Raw genomic sequence first — 25,672 nt, 5'->3', positions numbered from 1 at the left:
GTAGGAACACAGTTTGAATGCATTAAGACATTGCCTTATAACATGCAATACTCTAATGAGTGAGAGTTACATTTCGGCTGTCGTGTACCAATGCCCCCTCAACGATGAGTTGAACTGCTACAGCAGTCGCACTAAGAAACAGCAGTATGTAAGCTGAGTATTTTAAGGCCTATCCGAACGAAGGAAGGAGACTTCATGAAGCTCCTGAAAGCTTCTTTCACCTTCCTGAATTTATGTCGAGTGTCTGCATAAACGCGTCAGGCTAAACTCGTATCCCCGACTCTGCCTGTGCACGACGTCTGACAACAGCCGCCCCTGAGACGTACGTATAAGAACGGGCGAGCACGTCAGCAACTCGACAGCACCGCGCGGCCTGTTTGGGTGGAGTGGAATGGGGTGGTCGGGGGCGGGAAAGTAGGGTGAGGGGGGGGGGGTGGATCTCATATTCCAGTCGCGCCGCCGGTGGCTTACGGTAGAACTAGTACTCGGGCGGCGGGCGCGTCCGCCATTCCGGCCACGTCCGTGTTCAGGTCGGTAATGCATTTTATGAGCCGCCGTGGGAGAATCGGGGGCCGTGTGTCTCCGGTGATATATTATGCCCGGTAATGCCGTCTCTCACTGCGCCGAACGGGCTCCGGAATTATAAACAGCTGATGCGCTGCCTCCATCGCCTGCTCGCCGCCTGTTGCGGAAGAGGGGAAAAAATGGACGGGAAATTACAGAGCGGGCCGCGTGGCTGAAACATCTGTGTCTGGGGCGGGTCGGCTGCAGCTCCCCCGCCTCCGGGCGAGTTGCTATGCATGGCGGCGGCGCGTCGATATTTGTTACTCGTTATTGGGCGCCGGAGCATTTTCTAGCCGCTGGCGCCGAACCTCGAGGCGTTCTGGCGCCAGAGAGACGGAGAGCAGCGACGAAAGGTGGCTAACGAGAAGAGCGGCGAACGGCCGGGAAACCATCGCTCTCCCACACACGACTCGGCCCACAAGCTGCAGATCACGTTGCGTGCAATGGCGTGAGGGGAGCTGCACCGCATTCAGCTGAATTTAAGCGGACTTTAGACTACCTATAGTACTTAAATTATTCAATAATCAGTCCATGTCATTTTTCACTCTATCGACTTGTTTCCTGTTGTCCTCTATCTTTTCCGTCTGATGCTGACCTTTTCGTCTCTACGTAACTGATACATCAGATACCTTATACAGTTCATCACTTGGTATCCACGCAGTTACGGATGTGTTACTGACGCTAATAGACGGAAAAAATTTGGTAAAAGCATACTCGTGCAATCAACTGCCCAATTTTATGTTCATTCCCTGCCGGCTGCATTTATTACAGTCACTTCCAAAGAGAAAACTGTAACACACAAAAAACAACAATAGAATGTACACAAGCATCACAATAAATGGAGGAATTAAAATGGCCATTTTTAAACCATGGCACTTACAGAACGTACATCAATGAATCAACAGTACATTTCCGTCATATATGACTCGTACAAATGTCAAAAATCTTCAAATGTGTGTGAAATCTTATGGGACTTAACTGCTAAGGTCATCAGTCCCTAAGATTACACACTACTTAACCTAAATTTTCCTAAGGACAAACACACACACACCCATGCCCGAAGGAGGGCTCGAACCTCCGCCGGGACCCCCATACAAATGTAGAACATAGAAAATTGTCATAACAGACTGTCTTTTCACAGTCCATATCAAAAAACTTTGCCTTGCACAATTACCGTAGTCCACATTTGGTAATAACCCCCCACTTAATAACTGACATCTTGTAACGGTCAAAGGTACAAATACTATGTGGTCGTCAAAAAGATCAAGTTGAAATATATATACAGCATGAATGCCTAAAAGGGTAAAAATGTTCTTTGGCCTAGCGACAGATCACAGCAAACGAAATACAGAAGTAAAATGGGGTCCTATCTCTGAACAACAACATAAATATATAACCTGTTATAATATGGTACATCGACTTTAGCATTACAGAAATTAAAAAGAAAGTGTTTATCTGCACTAATCATTGTGATAAATGCAAGTGAAGTTATTATATATGCAGATCATAAAAGGCAATAAAACACGAGAAGCGTTGAAGGCAAGCGTAGAAATCTACCATTCAACCTTTCCAACTTTGAAACTGCGTTAAAGTGACAATTAAATCTTGCTGAATAACTATTTGGCCCTTGTGGGAACCATTATATGACAGTAAAAGCTCTACAGAACGATCTCAGTTTAGCACGTGTGGACAAGTGAGCAGACCTCATGACATATCTATAGACGTTATGGGTATTAGCTGATATATGAGGCACTGAAGGCTGCAATCGCAATTTATTTACTACTTAATAGTCGTTTTCAGCAAAATGTCTGCAAAAAATGTAATTCCAAGGAACGTAAATCCACATGAAAGTCGGTTCTTCAGTTTTTCGTTAGTGAGTTGCGAAAGTAATGCAGATGAGTAGGAAAAACAAATTTCAAGTTCAGCACTAGTATGCTGCTTGACACCTTCAGGTTCTTTAAATATTAAAACGTAACGTAGCAAAGCGATATGAAATGGAATGAGCATGTCAGGCTCGTTGTAGGAAAGACTTCGGCTTCATAATATTGGGAGAATTTTAGGAAAATGTGGTTCATCTGTAAAGGAGACCGTATATTGGACATTAGTGCGACTTATTCTTGAGTACTGCTCAAGACTTTGGGCTCTGCACCAGCCAAGGTTAAAGGAAGACATCGAGACATCTTCTAGGTAGGCCGTAAATTTGTTACCGGTAGTTTCAAACGAGACGCAAGTATTACGAAGATGCTTATCGAAATGAAATGCGAATACCTAGATGGAAGGCGGTGTTCTTTTCGGGGAACACTATTCAGAAGATTTAGAGAACTGGCTTAAATGGTTCAAATCGCTCTGAGCACTATGGGGCTCAACGTCTGAGGTCATCAGTCCCCTAGACTTAGAACTACTAAAACATAACTATCCTAAGGACATCACACACATCCATGCCCGAGGCAGGATTCGAACCTGCGACCGTAGCAGTCGCGCAGTTGTGGACTGAAGCGCCTAGAACCGCTCTACCACAGCGGCCGGCGAGAACTGGCACCAGAAGCTGATTGAAGAACGATTCTACTGCCGCAAACGTACATTTCGCTTAAGGACCACGAAATAAGAGAAATTAGGGCTCATACGAAGGCACAGAGACAGTCGTTTCACTCAAGGTGTATTTGTGAGTGGAACGGGAATAGAGATGACTAGTAATGGTATAGGTACCCTCCGCCTCCACCTCATTTTAAAGATAGGTCGCATCTTGATAACGTATTCCGGAACTGACAGATCTGTCGAGAGGATCCATTGCATGGCCTGCCCGATCATCAGATTAAAATCGAACACGTTTTGCCTATACTTAACGTCAATGTTCTGAGCGAGCGTATCCAGAACGTATTTGACAAAATACGACGTCCTCTAGGAATTTTCAACAATCGAAGCATGGGACGTAGATTCAGGGTGTGTATGTAAGCAGGTGGAAGCCACTTCAGGTAATTTTTGTAAGGTCACGTAAGAATAAAATAATATGTAACTTCAGCGATAAACTCTTGTAAATCGTTGATGAAGGATTTTCGGACTCATGTTCGTAAGGAAATTTTGCAATATTTTGGTATCCGCGAGACATCCCTCTCGGCCTCCATAGTTCAGTGGTCAGCGAGGCTGACTCCTATGTCAAATAACTGGGTTCGATTTTCCTTTCTGCGAGGTATGGAATAGGGTGCACTCAACCTCAGAAGGCCAGTTGTGCAGGTACGTGACTGAGAAGTAGCGGCTTCGAGGCCAAGGAGGCCGATAATAGCCGGAAGAGTGGTGTGCTGACCCTGCACCCCTCCATGCTGGATCCAATGACGCCATTGGCAGAGAATGGATGACACGGCGGTCGGTCCCACTAGGGCCAGAATGCGGAGCTCTGCTTTTTGCGTGGCTTGTTTAATCTACAACTGCATCTATCGTCCGCAATCCATATTACTGTGTAGAGGGGGGGGGGGGGGGACTTCTGATACAACTTTTACTTTTCTCCCCCTCTCCTTATCCCTCTTTAAGAATGGTGCTTGAGAAGAACGACTGTTGTTGAAGCTTCATACCACCAATTTCTGTGATTTCCTGGTCGTAGTCGCCGGCCTTTGTGGCCGAGCGGTTCTAGGCGCTTCAGTTTGGAACCGCGCGATAGCTACGTTAGCAGGTTCGAATCCTGCCTCGGGCGTGGATGTGTGTGATGTTCTTAGGTTAGTTCGGTTAAAGTAGTTCTATGTTCTGGGGGACTAATGACCTCAGGTGTTAAGTCCCATAGTGCTCAGAGCCATTTGAACCACTTGAACCATTTGAACCTGGTCGTAGTCACTCGGCGAGACGTATATAGGAAGAAGTAATACACACATCAAAAAGGGTTCTGCATCACCCCGGTTTCCAGAACTCCTGTTTACTGTGGATATTGTATCACAGACACAGTCCCTTTGACTGTTCAGAGATGTCACTAAACCCGCCCAAAGACGTAAACAAACATGCATGATCAGTGCCTATTAGACGGAGGGGGTCCGACATCCGATCACTTCCAGTCATTCCACCAGGAAGGAGGTACATGGCTCGTGTTCTCTGTAGTTCAACCATGCCTAGACGGTCAACACCGCGGTTCGATCGCGTCCGCATTGTTACTCTGTGCCAGGAGCTCTCAACAAGGGAAGTGTCCAGGAGTCTCGGAGTGAACCAAAGAGATGTTGTTCGGACGTGGAGGAGATACGGAGAGACAGGGTCGACGACATGCGTCGCTCAGGTCGCCCAAGGGCTACAACTGCAGTGGATGACCGCTACGTACGGATTATGGCTCGGAGAAACCCTGACAGCAAAGCCACCATGTTTTATAATGCTTTTCGTGCAGCCACAGGACGTCGTGTTATGACTCAAAATGTGCGCAGTAGGCTGCATGATGCCCAACTCCACTCCCGACGTCCATGGGGAGGTCTATCTTTGCAACCACGACATCATGCAACGTGGTATAGATGGGCCAACAACATGCCGAATGGACCGCTCAGGTTTGGCATCACGTTCTCTTTTCCTATGAGTATCACACATGCCTTTAACCAGAAAATCGTCGGAGACCTGTTTGAAGGCAACCCGGTCAGGCTTAACGCCTTAGACACACTGTATAGCAAGTGCAGCAAGGTGGAGGTTCCCTGCTGTTTTGGTGTCACATCATGTGGGGCCGACGTATGCCGCTGGTGATCATCGAAGGCGCCGTAACGGCTGTACGATACGTGAATGCCATGCTCAGACCGATAGTGCAACCATATCGGCAGCATACTGGCGACTCATTCTTCATGGACAACAATTCGCGACCCCATCGTGCACACCTTGTGAATGACTTCCTTCAGGATAACAAAATCGCTCGACTAGAGTGGCCAGCATGTTCTCCATACATGGACCCTCTCGAACATGCCTGGAATAGGTTGAAAAGGGCTGTTTATTGACGACGTGACCCACCAACCTCTCGGAGGGATCTACGTTGAATCGCCGTTGAGGAATCGGACAAATTGGACCAACAGTGCCTTGATGAACTTGTGGATAATATGCCACGACAAATACAGGCATGCATCAATGCAAGAGGACGTGCTACTGGGTATTAGAGGTATCTGTGTGTACAGCAATCTAGACCACCACCTCTGAATGTCTCGCTGTATCATGGTACAACATGCAATTTCAGGTTTTCATGAGCAATAAAAAGGGCGGAAAAGATGTTTTTGTTGATCTCCGTTCCAATTTTCTGTACAGGTTCCGAAACTCTCGTAACCGAGGTGATGTGAAACTTTTTTTGATGTGTGTATGTTACCCCACTTTTCTTAAAACATACGCTCTTGAGATTTCAACGATTAGCTACTCCCTGACTCATAGCGCTTGTCTTGTAGCATGTGCCACTAAAATTTTGAGCACTCTGTAAATTTCTCGTGTGTAATAACTGATCAGTGACAAAATTCGCCGCATTTCGTTGGTTCTTCCCTATCTCCTCTGTTAAACTAACTTGGTAAGGGTCTTAGACAGATGAACAATGCTCAAGAATCGGTAGAACGAGTATCTTGTACACCATTACCTTTGTTGATGTATTAAATTACCTTAATATTCTCGGAATAAAAATTAGCCTTCCACCCGTTTCTCTTACAATTTGTTTCATGTAGCCATTCAGCTTAAGGTCGCTCCGGATGGTTGCTCCGAGATAAACTGAACTTCTTTTCCTGTTTTTGCGCCACACATTATATTTATTAACGTTCATCGTCAACTGCCAGCCCTTGCATCAATCATCGATCTTCTGCAGGTTTTTCTGCAACTTTGTGTTGCATATCTACTCAGAGCCTGCCTCTAGTACTGCTTCCCGCTAGTGCTCCATTCAGTGCAAGATTAACTTTTCCTGGATGGCACAGAAAATCACAACCTCCCTCTGTTTCTGGTAAGGTTTACCAAATGCTTCTTTCCCGGCCTACTGGTTTTAGTATATTTCATTTCGTGTTTTATGTCTCCATTTTATATTTAACATTCATCTACAGCATCACATATCAAACCCTTCCAGTTTCTTCTTCTTTATACGGTCAATGGTCCACACCTCACTGCCATGCAATTCTGTGCTCCATATTAAGGTCCAGTTTCAGCTGTAATCATCGTATTGCGGCGAAACTTTGGAGATTTTCTAATGGGTTAATACGGAACCAACTTACGTTGGAAAAAAAATTAGTTCCAATTTAGGCCACAAGGTGCAAATCTGGCTCTCTGTATACAAGAAAGACGTATAGAAATGTATCCACATGTAATGGATTAGGAGAGGGACGAGGGCAGAAAATCCCAAACAAGTGAGAAACGGAATGATATTTTCACTCTGCAGCGGAGTGTGCGATGATATGAAACTTCCTGGCAGATTAAAACTGTGTGCCCGACCGAGACTCGAACAGTTTCAAGTGAGAAACGTGTAACGTTGATTTTATTATTAACTGCCTCTTACACCATTTGTTCAATATCAGCGTTGGAAACGTCGACGAGACCCTGTACAGCAACACATGTGCACATTTTACCCATTTATTGGAACTAATTGTTTTCCAGCATAAATCGACTTCGCATTAAGGCATTAGCATATCTACAAAATTTCACAGCCATACGATAATTACAGCCTACAGTGGAACTCTATCAGTAGCTATATTTCAACGATAACCACCCGGTAGAAGAAGTACCCTAGGGAAAGTGCCGACCTTTCGATTGACAAATAAAACAAATAATTATCCTATAGGCTCTGGAGACAGGTTTAGAATATAGTAGATTTACGTATGTCTGCAGTTCTGAAAAGAAAGTATACAACTGAAGGGTTACACAAGAAGTGCAAATATCAGTGTTAAATTGCTTTAGAAACGGGAATAAATATTGTATTAGGTTCTTCGTAAATGCGATAGTCTTGCAAAAGACAAATTTCGATATTCAGGCTACGTTTAGATAACTTGTTGTTGTTCTTGTGATCTTCAGTCCGAATACTGGTTTAATGCAGTTCTCCATGCTACTCTATTCTGTGCAATCCTCTTAATTTCTGAATAACTGCTGCAACCTACATCCCTCTGAACCTGCTTACTGTATTCGCCTCTTGGTCTCCATCTACCATTTACAACCTCTTCCCTCCAGTACTAAACCCGTGATCCCTTGACGTCGCGGAATGTGTCCCATTAACCGATCAGAACCAAAAATTTCTTTTTTCTCCAATTCTGTTCTTTTTGTCTAGATTGTTTATCGCCCATGTTTCACCTCCAAACATCGCTTCAGAAGAGACTTCCTAACACTTAAATCTATATTCTTTGTTAACAAATATCTCTTCTTCAGAAATGCTTTTCTTGCCATTGCCAGTCTCTATTTTATATCATCTCTACTTCACCCATCATCAGTTATTTTGCTGCCCAAACAGCAGAACTCATTTACTACTTTTAGCGTCTCGTTTCCTAGTGTAATTCCCTCAGAATCATATGATTTGGTCGGCTACAATCATTATCCTCGTTTTGCTTTTGTTGATATTCATCTTGTGTTGTCCTTTCAACATTCCGTTCAAATGCTCTTCCAAATCCTTTGTTGTCTCTGACAAAATTACAATGTCATCAGCAAACCTCATTTTTTATGTGTATTTCTTCTCCCTCGACGCCAATTCGTAAACCAAATTCTTCCTTGGTTTCCTTTACTGCCTGCTCTATGTACAGATTGAAAACGTCAGGGATAGGTTACAACCTGTCTCACTTCCTTCTCTAGCACTGCTTCCCTTTCATCCCCCTCGACTCTTGTTGCTGCATTCTGCTTTCTGTACAAATTGCAAATAAGTTTTCACTCCCTGTATTTTACTCCTGCTACCTTCAGAATTTCAAAGAGCGTATTTCACTCACCACTGTCAAAAACTTGCTCTACGTCTACAAATGCTATAAATGTAGATTTGCCTTTCCTTAACCTATCTTCTAAGAGAAGTTACAGGTTCAGTATTGCCTCGCTTGTTGCTACATTTCTCCGGAATCCAAACTGATCATCCTCGAGGTCGAATTCTACCAGTTTTTCCATTCTCCTGTGTAGAATTCGTGTTAGTATGACTAATTAAACTGATAGTTCTGTACCTTCACAACTCACAGCTCCTGATTTCGTTGAAAATGTGTTCTTTTTGATGTCTGAAGGTATTTCGGCTCTCATACATTTTGCACACCAGATGGGAGATTTTTGTCAAGGCTAGTTCTCCCAAGGTTGTCAGTACTTATGATGGAACGTCGTCTGCTCCCAGAGCCTTGTTTCAAGACCTCTTTCAGTGCTCTCTCACAGTTCTTCTCACAGTATCATGTCTCCCATATCACCTTCAACTGCGACCCCTTCCATTACTATAACACTAGTTTGATGTTCATGTGCCTTGTACAGACCCTCTATATATTCCTTCCAACTTTCAGCTTTGTGTTTTCCATCTGAGCTCTTGATATTCATACAGCTGCTTCTCTTTTCGCCAAAGGCCACTTTAATTTTCCTGTAGGGGCTATCTATCTTTCCTCTAGTGATGCACGCCTCTAAATCCTGACATTTGTCATCGAGCAATTTATGCTTAGCCATTTTCGGTATCCTATCACTCTCACGTTTCAGACGTTTGTATTCCCTTTCGCCTGTTTTATTTATTGAATTTTTCTATTTTATCCTTTCATGATTTAAATTTAATATCTCTTGCGGTACCCAAGGATAGTCGGTCTTGTTTTTTTACCTATTTGGTTCTCTGCTACCTCCACTATTTCATCTCTCTACTACTCATCTATCTTCTGCTGTATTCCTTTCTCCTGTTCTTGTTTGTCGTTGTACACTGCTCTCTGTAAAACAATCAACAACATCCGGTTTTTTAAACATATCTAGGTCCCATCTCCTTAATTTCCTACCTTTTTGCTCTTTCTTCATTTCAATCTACAGTTCATAACCAATAAATTGTGATCAGAGTCCCTATCTTCCTCTGGAAATGTCTTACAATTTAAAATCTGGTTTCAAAATCTTTGCTTTACCATTATATAATCAGTCTTGAACCTTTCGGTGCCTTCAGCTCTCTTCCACGTATACAATCTTCTTTCATGTTTGTTAAACCAAGTGTTACCGACGATTAAATTATGCTGTGTGCAAAAGTCTACCAGGCGGCTTCCTCTTTCATTCCTTTGCCCCATTCTACATTTACCTGCTATTTTCCCTTCTCTTCTTTTTCGTGATATCGAATTCCAGTCCCCCATTATTATTAAATTTTAGTTTCCATTAACTATCTCAATGATTTCTTTTATCTCATCATACATTTCATCAATTTCTTAATTATCTGCGGAGCTGCTACTGTCACGGGTGTGGACTTCATGTTTATCTTGGCTACAATAATGCGTTCACTGTGGTGTCCATGGTAGCTTCCCCGCATTCTTAATTTCATATATGTTATTAAAACTATTACTGCATTACCCCTATTTGACTTTGTTTTTATAACCCTGTATTCATCTGACAAGAAATCCTGTTGCTCCTGCCACTGAACTGCACTAATTCCTACTGTATCTAACTTTAACCTATCCGTTTCCTTTTTTTAAATTTTCTAACCTATCTGCCCGATTAAGGGATCTACCACTCCACGCATTAAGGGATCTAAAATTCCACGCTCAAATTTGTAGAACGCCAGTTTTGTTTCTCATGATGACGACATCCTCCTGTGTAGTCCCCCCCCCCCCCCCCCCCCCGGAGATCCGAGTGGAGGACTATTTTACCTCCCGAATATTTTATTCAAAAGGATGCCATCACCATTTAATCACACACTAGAACTGCACGCCCTCGGGAAAAAAGTTTCAGCCGTTCGCAGTTTCAGCACAGCAAGGCCTTGTTGATTCAAGGCCACACCAGCCAATCATCCAGACTGTTGCCCCTGCAACTATTGAAAAGGCTGCCCGTCTTCAGGAACCGCAACTTTGTCTGGTCCCTCAACACATAACCCTCCGTTGTGGTTTCAAGTACGGTGCGGCTATTTGTATTGTCAAGCGCGCAAGCCTCCCCACCAACGGCGAGGTTTGTGATTCATGGGGCTTGCTATTTAAAGCCTTATTATCTGAAGACAACGCAGTTTTGAATTTGAGCATTGTAAGTTATTGGTCTGGAATTTAATCATGCCAAATAGCGATGTGTCTTTGCCTATTTACTGTTCAATTATACTCTCTAAGGGAAAAAGACGTACCACGAAGGAATTATCCGACTGGGACAGAAGTCAGTAGGTGTGACAAACGTGATGTACATGTACAGACAAACAAATGATTACAATTTCAGGAAAATTGCATGACTTATTCAAGAGAAAATTGAGGAAGTCAATAACGTGTTGATCCACCTCTCACCCTTACGCAAGCAGCTATTCTGATTGGGATCGATTAACAGAGTTTTCGGATATCTTGAGGGATGTCGTGCCAACTTCCGTTCAACTGGCGCCTTAGATCAAGAGTATCCCCCCCTGCCCATAAAGCCCCAAGCGTTCTTGACTGGGGAGAGGTCGGGCAACCTTGCTGACCAAGGAATGGTTTGGGAAGCGCGAAGCCAACCAGTAGAATCCCACACCGTGTGTGGGGGGGCATTATCTTATCGAAAAAATAATTCCAGGATGGCTGCGTTGTAAGAGTGCCGCGAATAATAACCATAGGATCCCTGCTATGAAAAGAGATGACATTCCAGTCCGTCACTAATGGTTATTGTGCCGCATGGCGGCTGACTGTCAGATTGATATCCAATCGTTTTCTGGGGCGTCTCCAGATACATCTTCGCTGATTATCGGTACTCAGTTCCACGTGGGACTCATCACTAAAGACAATTTTACTCCAATTAACGAGATTCCTGGCGGGAGATGTGGTTGTCATTGACGACACCCTTACAGTGTAGCGGTACGTCAACGATATTCTACGCCCAGCTTGTTGTCCTTCATGGCAAGTCATCCTGGGCTTACATTTCAGCAAGATAGTGCCCACCCTTACATGGTGAGAGTTTCTACTCTTGCGTTCCTGCTTTCCAAACCATACGATGGCCAGCAAGGTCACCGGACCTCTTCCCAGTGAGAACGCTTGAGGCATTGTGGGCAGAGTCCTCCAAACAGATCGGCATTTAGACGATCTTTCGCCGAAATTGGACAGAATTTTGTACGAGACCTCTGAGGAGGACATCGACATCTCTGTTAATCAATGACAAGCCGAATAATTGCTTGTATAAAAGTAATTACTGTCTTGCTCTATATACTCTTGAATAAATCATCTATGTTCTCTGAAATTGAAATCATTTGTTTGTCTGTGCCTGTACTTCGCATGTTCCGATTTCCATCACATTTGGATAATTCCTTTGTAATGTGTCTTTTTTTTCGTCGTTGAGTGTCTTAGAGTGTACTTTAACTTCAGAATATGTGTTTGTTGTGTTGAAACCTACGATGATTTGCTCTGTATAAATAACTTGAGGAAATATTTCCTATCAGTTGTGATACTGTTAGACCAGATCAGACGTTTTGACTTAGCTTAAACCTCTAGGACGTGTTAAGGTCAGTTAAAAGGCGGAAGTCGAATGTACCGAGCAGGAGCAGAAATGAGAGTAGCGATAAACTGAAAACGAAAGTTGGTGGAGATGCGGTAGCTGAATTTAAGGAATTCAGCTACTTTGGAAGCAAAATAGAACACGTCGAATGAAGCAAGGAGGACATAAAAACAGACTAGCATAGACAAGAGGAGCCTACTAGTATCAAACATACGCCTAAAGCTGTGGAAGAAATTTTTGAGAATGTATGTTTGGAGCACATAAGGTGTACGGCAATGAATCATGGAGTCTGCGAAAACCGGAAATAAAGAGAAGTGAAGGGTGTAAGATTTGATGCTACAGAAATATTTTCAAAACTAGATGGACTGATAGGTAGGGTATGAAGAGGCACTCCGTAGAATCGTCGGGGACAGGGTCATGTGAAAATCACTGAAAATAAGAAGGGGCAATACGTTAATGGATAACTTCCATGGTACTTGAGGGAGCTGTTGAGAATAAAAATCGTAGGAAAAACAGGGATAGTAAAGTATCTAACAAATAATTGAGGGCGGTGAATGTGCTCGCTACTCTGGGATGCAGACGTTGGCACAGGAGAGAAATCCGTGGCGACACACTTGAAAGCAATCGTAACACTGATAACCTCAAGAAAGACTATAGAGGGACTCTGACCGTTGACCATTGTCTCGTACTGATGGTTAAAAAAGGCCTAAGATCACTGTGCTTTATTGATAGCAAAGAGTACAAAATAGCCAAAGTACGACATGTGAAAAGTATTTCAAACAGAATAAAGATTACAGTTGCATGAGTAAAAGTTATGTATTTCAATCCTATGAAGTGCTCTTTGTGTTAAATTAAGTTGATCGTAAAAGTCAACATAAAAAGGGAGAATGGCAGATTTTATCAAAGAAATAAGCTGAAATGTCTATTGAGGTATTGCGTGAGGAATTGACGCCCAGCTAGTATGTAGAGCAGTCGAGTCGAAAGAAACACAATACATGTATCTCAAGAAGTACGTAACCACTCTTCATTACATCATACTTGAAAAATCAACATTTTTTGAGAAAAAGTTATGTAGAGAGAAAAACACCGAAACGAAAACTGCAAACATCGACCCAGTATTCCATTTACCTGTACGGGCCCCATGAAACATTTATTCCTTCTGAAGGTGTGACTTCGTTCTCAGCTTTATTTTAAAAAAAGGTATAAAAGGGTTTTGTCGCCGTAATAGCTACAAAAAGTTAAATGGCAAGTAAATTACTGCAGCTCTGAATAATTTCTGTGTGGCGTGCACGGCGGTGGTTGTTTCGCCACACTCATTGCTGACGTTTTAATCAAGGCCCGCTGGAACCGACAAAATAATTTCGCACTCTGCCCCGGAGGTTTTGATGCCCGCCACAAAAACAGGGCCTTTACAAATTTCTCTCCCCTAGCGGCGCGTTGTTGTCAAGGTGGCACAGGTAGTTGCTCTGAGGGCGAAATATTCCAACAACAACAGGAACAGGTCGCTCCGCTGGCCGACACCTTGCTACAGAACCACAAATTCATAGCTGCTGCATGGAAATAAGCTCACACGTTCATACTCGTTTAACAGTTCTCGTGAAACAATAAAAGTTAAATATCGACATTTTTCCAATTTGTTCCAGCTCAACGTTTCAACAGCACTGGTGGAACTTTCCCCAGTACTTCTTCGCGCGGTGTAACACTGTTGATATCCAGTATCCTGTCCCTAAGTAAAAGAACGTAAAAGAACTCAAGGTAACATATTAGGACCAATACTATTCCTCATATACACAAATGAGGTTCCCAGTAGTGTTACTCATGGTGAAAAAATTGTATTCGCTGATGACAGCAATATTATAGTCACTGAGAAAACAAGAGAACACATTGCACAGAAAGCAAATGAAACTCTCAAGGAAGTTTATGATTGGTCAATAAGAAATAAAGTGACATTGAAGATAAGGAAAATTAATGCCATTAATTTCAGTTTGAAGAGGAAAAATGACAATGTTAAATTGAATGTAGATGGTACCTCTATAGACTGTGTAGCAAATGCAAAATTTCTGGGAATGAATATTGATTCTCAGTTGAAGTTGTGCGAACACCCAAAAGTACTTGCAAACAGAATGTTATCAGCATGTTATGTCCTGAGAATCCTATCATGAGTGTGTAACATGCAGTGTCTTTTAGTTACATACTATTCATATGTACACTCAGTTCTTAGCTATGGCATTCTGTTTTGGGGAACAAATGCACAAAATATGAACACAATTTTCAAACTCCAGAAAAGAGCCATAAGAATAATAACCAAAAATAGTAGTCGAGATCATTATAAAGATCTGTTCAAAACACTGGCGATTTGAACTGCTTCGTGTGAATGCATATACCAGTCAGTTGTACACATCAAAAATAACGTTGGTAATTACTGTACAAGCAACTCTGTCCATGACCACGGATCAAGGGCCAGACTCAACTTACATTTACCAATTAAAAACAAACATAAAAATCAAAACATCATGTTCTACCAAGGAATAAAACCGTACAATAAATTACCAAAAGAGATTAAAGAAATTGCAAAAATACACTTATTTAAAAAGGCAGCTAAAACTACCTGTTATGCAGTACATTTTATACATTGAAAGGATTATCTACATAAAAGAGAGTAGGGGTTTGGTAAAAAAATATGTTATACAAATAAATAACAAAACATCCAGCATTCCACATAACACCTTCACACTATGTTTTCTCCATCTTTTTCCTTTTCTATAAATACTTACCCCCAAAATATGCATAGCACCGTACTAACACCTCTTCCTCTTTCTGGCCTCAACGTCTCACTCATTATAGAGGGATGCTGACTCAGTTTTTCAGGATAGAAAATGGGAAGTTGCGGTACAGAAATGGCCCAGAGATCACCAGTGTGTGTGGATTTGTGTGTGTAGTGAGTGAAGTGTTATGAAAAAATTTGTGAATAGTGTGTGCAGTGACTGATAGTGAGATATGAGTGGATAATGTGGCATTACATTATTTAATAAGTTATTTGTAAAAAAAATTATTGTATACCAGGAGTAAATCCAATCATTATCTGTAACCAAAAGTCTGCAAATGTATGTGCATACGAATTAGCTTATTTTAAATTGGTCTAAACTCTTGTAAATACTTTTACATGTCCTATAACCTTGTAAAAAGAGCTCTACAGATTAATAAAGCTACTACTACTACTACTACTACTACCACTACCACTACCACTACATACCATCGTTATTTTCGATCAGGATAATTATCAAGTGATTTTTTCTTGTTTTGGCCCAGTGTTAGAATTTCTGGTACATGGTGATGGAAATGATAATAAAAAAACTCTAAAGGTACGTTTATGACGACAGAGCCTGTTACGTTCTAATGGAACATCTTCTGATTCTTGCAACTCTCCCTTCTTTTAACGCAGAAGTTGAGATATGTCTTCTGCTGTTGTTTAAATCGAGTGTACTTTTCTAGCAATGTCGACGCTAGTGTAGAGCAGGCAAAATGACTGAGAAGAATTCATTACTCATCTATGTCCTGTGGCTTCTCTACGAAAATGTGGCTCGCTGAAACGATAATTTTGGGTATAGGTAATATGATCCAGGTCTTGATTTTCACGTAAGTACGCCACATGGTTAAAATAAATTCACTTGTTAATTTATTGTCTTCATTTCACATAAAGTAATTCTGATGTTTCCATTTTGTTCATATTCAGTCACAATTGTTCCACAAATCAAAAATTGTCCTTTCTCTTCAAGAAAGAGGTTTACGTCAGAGAAACGATATATCAACTCGTAATTAAATTCGTAAATTTCATCACACAAATTTTGAATTAAGGTCCAAGTATAAAATGAAATTACAATTGTAGAGCATCTATTCCCGCTAACATACCACTTCAGCTATTAACCAAGGAGCATAAAGATTGTGTATACACCAAAGAAAGCATTCATGTAAGAAATGAACGACTTACCTATTATCTTTTTTTGAAGTTATTTTGAAAGTTTATAATCAATAATTTGTAGTGTTGATGACTTCAAATAGAAATTTATTGAAGTGTACTGCGTAACCTTTTTCTTAACTGCATGTAGCGAAAGATGAGCCACTGCTGCGTTCCATTACATTTACACTAGGTATATACTTCGCGAGCCACCGTACCGTGCCACGTACCACTGGTAGTCATTTCTTTTCCTGTTACACTCGCAGATAAAGCGAAACTGTCGAAAAGTCTCCATACGATCTCTAATTTCTCGCATCTTATCTGGAGAGATAACATGAACATCAACAAAAGAAAAACAAGGATAATGGAAGTAGTCGAATTGAATCAGGTTATGCTGACGAAATTGGATTAGTAAATGAGGCATGTAAAGTAGTAGATGGGTTTTGTTATTTGGGCAGCAATATAACTGATGACGGCCGAATTAAAGAGGATATAAAATGCAGACTGGCAATGACAAGAAAAGCGTTTCTGAAGGTGCGAAATTTATTGTCATTGAATATAGATATAAAAGTTAGGAAGTATTTTCTGAGAGTTTTATATGAAATATACCCATGTACGGAAGTGAAACATGGACGAAAAACCGTTAGGAAAGAAGAGAACAGATGCATTTGAAATGTGGTGCTACAGATAAAAGCTGAGGATTACATGGGTAGATGACGTAACTAATGAGGAGCTACTGAACAGAATTGGGTAGAAAGTAAATTTGTGGCTCAGCCTCAATGGAAGAAGGGATTGGTTGGTAGCACGCATTCTGAGATATCAAGCGGAGAGAAGTGTGAGGTGTAAAACTTCTACAGGAAGACCAAGAGATGAATAGAATAAGCAGATTCAGAAAGATGTGGTTGCGGTAGTTATTAAGAAATGAAGAGGCTTGCACAGGGTAGAGTAGCATGGAGAGCTGCAGCAGGCCATTCTTCGGACGGAAGGCCGTAGGAACAACAATATTTGCTTGGTCTATTGAGTTTGGTCATTTGAGTTTATGGAGCATCTTCATAATGGTTGCCTGCTGGCTGAACCTGTTGGTAACAGATCTAACAGTCCGCCTTCGAATTGCGTAAATGTCTTCCTTTAATCAGACTTGGTGGGGATACCAAATACTTGAACAGTACTCGACAATGGGTCGCACTAGTGTTCTGTACACTATCTCCTTTATAGATGAGCTACAGTTTTCCAAAGTTCTCGCGGTAAAGCGAATTGGACCATTTGCCTTCTCTACTACCAACCCGACGTGCTCATTTTCATATCACTTTGCAACGTTATTCCTATGTGTTTAATTGATGTGACTGTGTGAAGCACTCAATGCGAATGCTGTATTCGAACGTTACAGAATTGTTTTCTCCTGGTCATCGTCATTAACTTACGGTTTTCTTCACGTGGGACTAGCTATCGTTCATCCCATCAATTAGAAAGTCTAAGTCATTTTATATATCCTACAGTCGCTCATTTTCGACATCTTTCCATACACCATAGTAGCATCAGCAAAGAGCCGTAAATTGCTGCTCACCCTGTTCTTCAAATCATTTATACGTGGTGTAACTCTATCATCTCAGATATCTCTGGAACAACAATAGTTATTCAAAAACGGTTTTCACCAACTTGGACGTACAGTAGGGGCTTAGGAAACCAAATACTACGCGAAATTTTAAAACATAAACAAATACTATTTTCAACAAAAACTTGTGTATTTTTAAATGGACACCCCCTATTGTTTCGTATTCAATCAATAGCATGAAAAATCACAATAATAATGGCTTAGTTGCATCGCAATGCATCAATTACATCCCGAGAAATTGCGAAGCGAAATTGACGCTTGAAATAAATGAAGTGCACAGCTAACGCACGTCCTGAGACTCAAGCGTGCACCTCACGCTGCCTGTGTCAGGTGCTCACACAATGGGAAGGTGTGCACAATGCACAAAAATCAACAAGTAAGACATCCAACGCTAAGTTACGTTTCTCAAATTGTAAATGTATGTTTATTCTAGCGAAATGACAACTAGAGCTACAATTAGAGATGACACACTTGAATTCACTTTGATAAAGACGTTTACTAGTGCCCTATCACCCACAGAAACTGTATTGTTGTGAATTAAATCCAGCATAGAAAGAACACTCACATCTTGACCAATGAAACTGTCTCTGGTCAACATACACTCCTGGAAATGGAAAAAAGAACACATTGACACCGGTGTGTCAGACCCACCATACTTGCTCCGGACACTGCGAGAGGGCTGTACAAGCAATGATCACACGCACGGCACAGCGGACACTCCAGGAAACGCGGTGTTGGCCGTCGAATGGCGCTAGCTGCGCAGCATTTGTGCACCGCCGCCGTAAGTGTCAGCCAGTTTGCCGTGGCATACGGAGCTCCATCGCAGTCTTTAACACTGGTAGCATGCCGCGACAGCGTGGACGTGAACCGTATGTGCAGTTGACGGACTTTGAGCGAGGGCGTATAGTGGGCATGCGGGAGGCCGGGTGGACGTACCGCCGAATCGCTCAACACGTGGGGCGTGAGGTCTCCACAGTACATCGATGTTGTCACCAGTGGTCGGCGGAAGGTGCACGTGCCCGTCGACCTGGGACCGGACCGCAGCGACGCACGGATGCACGCCAAGACCGTAGGATCCTACGCAGTGCCGTAGGGGACCGCACCGCCACTTCCCAGCAAATTAGGGACACTGTTGCTCCTGGGGTATCGGCGAGGACCATTCGCAACCGTCTCCATGAAGCTGGGCTACGGTCCCGCGCACCGTTAGGCCGTCTTCCGCTCACGCCCCAACATCGTGCAGCCCGCCTCCAGTGGTGTCGCGACAGGCGTGAATGGAGGGACGAATGGAGACGTGTCGTCTTCAGCGATGAGAGTCGCTTCTGCCTTGGTGCCAATGATGGTCGTATGCGTGTTTGGCGCCGTGCAGGTGAGCGCCACAATCAGGACTGCATACGACCGAGGCACACAGGGCCAACACCCGGCATCATGGTGTGGGGAGCGATCTCCTACACTGGCCGTACACCACTGGTGATCGTCGAGGGGACACTGAATAGTGTACGGTACATCCAAACCGTCATCGAACCCATCGTTCTACCATTCCTAGACCGGCAAGGGAACTTGCTGTTCCAACAGGACAATGCACGTCCACATGTATCCCGTGCCACCCAACGTACTCTAGAAGGTGTAAGTCAACTACCCTGGCCAGCAAGATCTCCGGATCTGTCCCCCATTGAGCATGTTTGGGACTGGATGAAGCGTCGTCTCACGCGGTCTGCACGTCCAGCACGAACGCTGGTCCAACTGAGGCGCCAGGTGGAAATGGCATGGCAAGCCGTTCCACAGGACTACATCCAGCATCTCTACGATCGTCTCCATGGGAGAATAGCAGCCTGCATTGCTGCGAAAGGTGGATATACACTGTACTAGTGCCGACATTGTGCATGCTCTGTTGCCTGTGTCTATGTGCCTGTGGTTCTGTCAGTGTGATCATGTGATGTATCTGACCCCAGGAATGTGTCAATAAAGTTTCCCCTTCCTGGGACAATGAATTCACGGTGTTCTTATTTCAATTTCCAGGAGTGTATGTTAGAAGTGCCCTCCGTTTGCATCAATAGGCGTTTGCAGACGGTAACGAGAGAGTGTTGCACAGATTGTAGGGTTTCTATGGATATTGCCTCACACGCCGCAGTAATACGATGTTGCATATCCTCTACTGTCGCTGGGTGTTCTTGATACACTCTGCCTCTCACTGCGCCCCAGAGGAAAAAGTCTAATGGCGTCATGTCTGGGGACCGTGCTGGCCATCGCACAGTACCTCCCCGCCCCCATCCACCAATCTGGAAATGTGGCATCGAGAACGTCTCTGGCAACTTTTGCATTGTGTTCGAGACTACACTGATAGACGAGTTTCCAATCCTAGATCCTTCATGAGGAGCGCTAATGTGTGTTGAAGAAATGATGCATATCGCTGTCCATTCAATGCTTCACGGTAAAAATAGGGACCTATAATGCAGTTAGCAATGATACTGCACCAAACAGTGACACTCCACTGTCGTTGATGAGCAACTTAGCGAATCCAGTGGGGATTTTGCACGGACCAATGCTGCACATTCCGCAGATTCACATTACCATGATTTGTAAATGAAGCCTCGTCCGTAAACAACGTCTTGCTTAGGAATACTGGATTATCTTGCAACTGCTGAAGTGAAAACGACAGAATGCAATGTGGGATTCAAAGTAATTCCCGTACAATTCTTGGTGCAGTGAGATATGGAATGGATGAAACCGATGCCGATGCAAGATTCTGCACACACTACTGTGGCTTATTCCTACACCTCGTGCAATTGATCGTACACCCACCCGAGGATTGTGCGCTATGGTAGCCAGAACAGCAATTTCGTTTCCATTGCCAGTCGCTGGCATTGTACGTCGACGTTTTGTGGGAGCCCAGCTCCCTTTCCGCGAGTGTCTTGCAGATGTTGCCAATGGTTCGACGTGACGGACACCACCGATCCGAGTAACGTTCAGATTACAGTGTCACAGCTAGGGTTGCATTTCTGTGGCATTCGCCATAAATTAAAATAATATCTAGTTTTTCTTCATTACTGATAGCCGGCCTATCGACTAGATGACGGCAAATGCAACAACCGATAAGAAAACAGGTTTTAATGTGGCAACGTATGTGAATTAGGTTACAGCATGAGAGCAGTTCAGCAGACGAGATTAGGAGACACTTGTACACTGAAGGTGGAGCTTGCCGTGGTGATACTGGTATGTTTACGGCAGGATACAGACGCTAGTGCAGGCAACCCCTGCTCTGAGCACAGTACTACATGCAATGCGTTACGTCAGAAACTGTGACGCTGTTGATATCCTTTACAAGCCACATATTTAAGATCTCATGAGGTTTAGAAACGTGAAACCAAGTATGTTACTACTAATTGTACCTCTAGCTATCATTTTGCAACAATAAAAATAATGCGCAGAACATACATCATTCAGATACCGCATTATTTGACATATTATAGAAGGTGGACCGGTTCAAATAAGGTACAGCTTAAGAACTATCTCCCTTCAGGAGAGCCATCAATAAAATATGGGCCAATGATGTATTGTCAGTAATACCACACCATACATTAGCACTCTTCTGATGTAGTACGTCACTCACACCACGATTACCGGCAACGTGAGGTGCACGCTTGACTGTCAGGACGTGCGCTAGCTGTGCGCTTCATTTATTTCAAGCGTCAGCTTCACTTCGCAATTTCTGGGCATGTAATTGATGCATTGCGATGCAACCAACGCCATTAGTTTTGTGATTTTTCATGCTATTGATTGCATACGAAGTAATAGGGGGTGTTCTTTTAAAAAACGCACAAGTTTTTGCTGAAAATAGTATTTGTTTTACGTTTTAAAATTTCGTGTAGTATTTGGTTTCCTAAGCCGCTGCCGTACGTTCATGATGGTGGAAACTGTTTCTGAATATCTATTGTTGTTTCAGAGATATTTGAGGTGGTAGAGTTAGGTGAGACACCATATATATAAATAAGAGCGATCCACATTTCCCTGGGAATTCCTCACGATACCCTTGTCTCTGATGAACGGTCACTTCAAGGACAACATACTGGGTTCTATTACTTAAAAAGTCTTCAAGCCACTCACTTGTCTGGGAACTTCAGTCGAAACACCGAACACAGGTCAACAGTGGAGCACCGTTTCTAACACTTTCCGGAAATTTAAGGACATGGAATCTGCCTGTTGCCCTCCATCCACGATTTATCGGATGTTATGTGAGAAAAGGACATGGTGAATTTCGCACGAGAGATGATTTCTAAATCCGTGATGATTTGTGGGCAGAAGATTTTCTCTCTCAAGGAAATTTATTATATTCTAACTCAGAATGTGTCTAAGAATTCTGCAGCAAACTGATGTAATTATGCGCGTCCGGTCTTTTACCTTTCTTGTTTACAGTAGTCTTGCTATGTACTGGGCGAGAGATTCGCGATGATTGCAAGCAAATGAAGGCGCGATGACGCAGAGTACTCTCTGTGTAGCTCAACTGAGGTTCCACCTGGGCGTGGCGACTCATTTGTTTTCAGCTCTCTCACTTACTTCTGTAGGCCAACGATGCCTCTTTCTACGTCCTGCACGCGGAAGTTTGTGCTGGTGTCAGACAAGGATATGTTTGTACGATACTTCTGCTTTTATGATTTCTTAGACGCAAAATTTAAAACTTTAGCTTTCGTCAGCTGTCTTCTATTGGGACCCTAGACTGGTCGAGGAGTGACTGGATAAAAACCTTCGACCCTCTTACTGGTTTAACATATGGCCAAAATTTTCTCTGGTTCTCGGCAAGATCTGTCGCTATGTTGACGGTAGACGTTGTTGTATGTTTCGCACATTGACCTTCTTACGGACGCACAAATACCTACTAACATTCGACTGTCAACATTTGCGTGTCCCTCATTGAACCGCGGGTGCAAGAACCACTGCTTCCTCAGCATTTTTCGAATTTGATTATTAAATCACGGAGGGTATTTTACATCTTTAATCCACTTTCTTGGGACATAAGTTTCCCTGTTTAAACTTTGAACATATTCCCAAGTCCGTTTCTTTGGAGCTGAATGATGTCCATTCGTTGTCTAAGGGGGACACTAACAAGTGCTTATTTGCTTTTTCTGGCATAAATACTTTCCTACCCTTCTTGACAGATTAACTTTCGTTATCATCGTCACTGTGATATCATGATCACTAATTCCTGTTTCTATACAAACGTAGTCGTTAAGATCAGGCCTGTAGGTAGCTACAAAGTCTAAAAATATTTCCGTTGCGTGTGGGTTGTCTAACTAGATGTCCAAGGCAGTTTTAGGAGAACGCGTTCAAAAGTATTTCACAAGACTCTCTTTCTGTACCGCCTGCCACGAATCCATAGACATCCTATAGTCGGTAGATAAGTGTCGCCTTCAACTAATAATGCATGATCTGAATTTATTCGCTAATGACCATAGAATTTCCTTAAATGATTCTATGACTGTTACAGCAGTATCAGTAGCCAGAAAAATATCTCATGATCAAGGTTGTAATATAAGATGTGGAAATTGTTTTTGTGTGGTGAAGTTTGGGGTGTGTATCGTTGCTTAACAGATTTAAAATAGTATGTCACTTCATATTACGGATATCCCCTACCAAATAAATTATACATGTCCTGTGTAATCTGGGTTGCTGCTTCTTAATGCTGCTGTAGGTTCATCTTGATGATAGTGCATTGCCACACGGGAATCATGCAATGATAGGAATAAGCTCCAGTAATTCTTGTTGACAAAGAGTATTCTTTGGCAAGCTAGATTTTCGGAGGTGAACTACTTGCGTAAAATTGACCTAATACTGTCTGATGACTGGCATAAGACTGACTTCAGACTGCCTTCAGGTTGAACTAAGTCGACTTACAAATGGCCTCTATTTATATGATTTTACACAATTACTGACGATGTAACATATTAAATTTTTATATTTATACAATTAAAATTTGTACATATGTCTTTCCAAATTGCATAGAAATTTACATGAATCAAAAGTGAATAATGTCTTACAAAGACAGGAAAGAATCTGTTTCTATTAAGACTATAAATTACATATTTTATCATTGCAACAACATATTCCGTTAATTTACATACATATCACTTTACTTACTTAAAGAATGATCACCCCAACAATATAGGTGAACAGAACGATTAGTTTTATTGAATGAAAGGCTAATTCAATTACTTAAATTTTGTATGAGTAAAACTTTACATTAACTATCACCAGTTAAAATATATGCTTAATTCTGACTGAAAAATCACCATGTCATATTTCTATTATGGATTCAAACAACTTTTTAGCTTGAAACATAAAATTAGCTGTCTCTTGATGACTAGAAATATCGGAGTTTTAATCGTTAATTACTCCATGATTACAGTAGCAAATTTATTCATACTGTGTGCCTGTAGTTTGTGCTTGTATTTTGTACAAATTGTGATGGTACATTAACTTTTGATCCAACATGTTTCCTTTATTCTGCATACTGGTGAGGCCCAACGTACACAATGTCAAAACAATAGCTTAAATTAGTGCACATTACTAATTTGCTACAAAAAATCTTTGGTGTATTTGAAACCAGATAACCAGGAAAGAAAAAATCTAAGCAACAGTTTAAATTGGTGTAAATTACTGATATTCTAAATCTCTGGCGAAAATGAGAGGAATACAACCTTGCCTCGTGAAACAGACGAACAATTTGACAATTAGTCTGTGTGAAAATACATGTTATACATAAAGTTTAGTCAATCAACTTTTCATACACAAGATGAAATACTAGAAAAATACGAGAGTATGAAATTTCAGTTTTATCCTCTTGGAGGCCTTTTGAGACAATCCATTGTATTTTCTATGAGATGTCTTACTACTATGTTCAATTGGTTATATATTATTACCTAAAAATTGTGTATTATCTCTAAAAAAATGTTAGTGTGAGTCTTTTTGGGCAAGGACATGCCTTAACCGGAATGCCAGGCATTAGATAGATGCTGTATCAAACCGATGTTGAAATCAAAATTTCAAATAGATTAAAGAAATGCATCATCTTCCAAATTTAATGGTCAGAATGATCACAGGGATATCAGTGTCCTCAAATAAATGTGAATGTACATAAGTAAACAAAACTAATCGTTTCTCAGATAATCCCTTTGTCATCGCAACTACTTTGTCTCTCACCTCTATGAGTTTATCAGATGGCCGGCCGCGGTGGTCTAGCGGTTCTAGGCGCTCAGTCCGGAACCGCGGGACTGCTGCGGTCGCAGGTTCGAATCCTGCCTCGGGCATGGATGTTTGTGATGTCCTTAGGTTAGTTAGGTTTAAGTAGTTCTAATTTCTAGGGGATTGATGACCACAGATGTTAAGTCCCATAGTGCTCAGAGCCATTTGAACCATTTGAAGTTTATCAGATGTCCTGCAATTTTTGCCATTCTCCACTACACATCTTTTTGTTCCAACTCCTTCCTTGGTTCATTTCAAATTTATATCAGCACAAGATCATGATTAATTTACTCATACATACATCTTTCCCATAATTGTTAATCAAGCTGATCTTAGCGTATCTTCCCATTCAGAAGTATGGTGAATTACACTATGTAAAGAGTTATTCTGTGAATAAAATACAGTGTGACAAAGGAAAATTCAAGTTGATAACGTAAAATCTAATCTACTATAGCAGACAAAATGTATATTTGTGTCCAAGAATGAGAAATCAGTTTCAAGAGTTATAATTCATCATATTATAGAAGAAAACTAATTTAAAGTATATACCAGATACTACAAATGAGAATTCCCTCCCGTCTGTTAAGTGAGTCCTAGGTAGTGCATAGAACTGTACAGAGTTCATCCACTCATAGGAAATGCGATTGCAGCAAGTGACTGTAAGGACACAAAACAATTGAAGAAATTCATTTACACCCTAACATAAAGTCAAATGCAAGAGTTAACCGACAATGCACTTATGATATACAAATATATATAGATAGCTAAAACTATACAGAAAGTCCAAG

The sequence above is a fragment of the Schistocerca serialis genome, chromosome 1, assembly GCF_023864345.2.
Source record: "Schistocerca serialis cubense isolate TAMUIC-IGC-003099 chromosome 1, iqSchSeri2.2, whole genome shotgun sequence".
In the NCBI taxonomy this organism is placed as follows: Eukaryota; Metazoa; Arthropoda; class Insecta; order Orthoptera; family Acrididae; genus Schistocerca; species Schistocerca serialis.
This window is presented reverse-complemented; position numbering follows the sequence as displayed.